Here is a 2220-nt window from a genome sequence, read left to right as displayed (position 1 = left end):
TAGAGAAAACAAACATTCATTTATTCACTTTACAAATATTTCTTGAAGACATAACTTGCGCTAAACACAGTAGTAGGTATCCAATGATACAAACGTGAATAATAACTAACTTTCATATATCCATACAGGATCTGTTCTAAGTGCTTTATGTATAACAATTAAGAATATTTGAATTGAATATTTATTGCATGACAGGTATATTCTGGGCACTGAGGTTACATGGCTAAACAAAACAGACAAAAATCATGTACTCATAGATGTTGTATTAATCCTCATGACACACTTATGAGGTTGATTCTATCTTTTGGCCCATTTTATAGATGAGAAAGCTAAGACACAGAGAGATAAACAACCTATTCAAAATTCCACTGACAGGAACTGGCTAAGACAGGCTTATACCTAGGTGCTATGGTTCCCAAGATTGTTTCTTTTTTGTTTGTTTATTTCATTTTATTTTTTGTATTCTTTATTTTTTAAATAATTTAATTATTTTTAGAGAGGGGGAAAGGAGGGAGAAAGAGAAGGAGAGAAACGTTAATATATGGTTGCCTTTTGCACTCCCCCTACTGGGGACCTGGCCTACAACCCAGGCATGTGCCCTGACTGGGAATCAAACCAGTGACCCATCAGTTCACAGGCTGGTGCTCAATCCACTGAACCTCACCAGCCAGGACTGCATTCTCTATTTTTTATTTTTAAAATATATTTTATTGGCCCTGGCTGGTGTATCTCAGTGGATTGAGCACTAGCCTGCGAACCGAAGGATCACTGCTTTGATTCCCAGTCAGGGCACATGCCTGGGTTGCAGGCCAGGTCCCAGGAGGGGACGCATGAAAGGCAACCATACATTGATATTTCTCTCCCTCTGTCCTTCCCTTCCCCTCTAAAGATAAATAAATAAAACCTTAAAAAAATAAAATAAATTTTGTTGATTATAAGGGACAAATACCGTATGATTTCACCTTCAACTGGAGCATAACCAACAAAAGAAAAAAGCAAACAAAATATAATCAGAGTTATTGAAAATAAGAACAATCTAACAATGGCCAGAGGGGAGCAGGGAGGGAACAGAAGGGAGAAGGGTTTTCAGGAACTACTATAAAGGACACATGGATAAAACCAAGGGGGGGGGGGTGGAAGCAAGGGAGGCAGGTGGGTTTGGTGGGGGAGGGGTGGAGAGAAAATACAGATAACAGTAATTGAAGAACAATAAAATAATTTTAAAATATGTGTATTTTATTGATTATGCTCTTAGAGCCGTCTCAATTTTCCCCCTTTGCCCCACTCCACCTAGTAACCCCATTCCCTCCAGGAATCCCTGTGGGGGCGACTTTCCTCGCAAGTCCCCCCAAGTGCCATGGATGAGAGTAAATATGACTGAGACATGATGTGATCTGCTTAGGGAGGAGAAGTGGCCATTTTCCCAGAGGAAAAAAGCCATGAGCAGTGGCCAGTTTCTCAGGGGGAAAAGGCCAGTAGTGGCCAGTTTCTCCAAGGAGAAAAAGGTCTCAAGCCCCCTCCTCCAGGGCCTTTTATTGGGTTGTAATACACAGGAATACAGGGCTGCAAGGATCAAACAGTAGATAACATTTCAAAGAAATCTGAGGGCTTAGTCCAAGTTAGAGTCTGTCAGGAACAGAGTTTTAAGGTTTCTTGCTTGAAACCTTAACATATGAGTGAAAGCACTCTTAGCAGAGCAGATTCCACAGGTTTATCAGGAAACCTTTGTGATGCCAGATTTTTCCCCAGGACATGCTCTAGCAAGGCAAGGAGCTGCACCTGTCCCCAACAGGTATTCAGGCTTAAGGGGATTAGAGCCAGGAAGCACTTCTCCCTGAGAACATGGGAACTCGGGCTATGTCAAAGCTAGGGGGTGCGGTGAGAGTCCATTGCTCCCTCTTTGTTGCAGACCCCCGAGTCCTTCCATGAAGGCCTTCCAAGTGTTCGAGTCTGGCTTAGGTTGTCCCCCGCTGTGATGGGTCTTAACCATCATTGACTTCCGACCAAGCTTTGGGGGCAGAGAGAGGAAACTGAGGCAGCATTTTCTACCAGAGACAAGCTTTGTCTCCTGCGGCTCAAATTCCAGAGGTCATCCCTAGGCCTTAACCACAAGGGGTCAAGATACAATTCCTAGAACCATGCAGAGCGGTCTACAACAAATCCCTTCTCCTAAATTCATGTCCATGGGTCATGCATATAATTCTTTGGCTAATCTATTTC

The sequence above is a fragment of the Sturnira hondurensis genome, unplaced genomic scaffold (assembly GCF_014824575.4).
Source record: "Sturnira hondurensis isolate 20B ecotype Veracruz unplaced genomic scaffold, ASM1482457v3 Scaffold0023226, whole genome shotgun sequence".
NCBI classification, from domain to species: Eukaryota; Metazoa; Chordata; class Mammalia; order Chiroptera; family Phyllostomidae; genus Sturnira; species Sturnira hondurensis.
Note: the sequence above shows the minus strand (reverse complement) of the source record.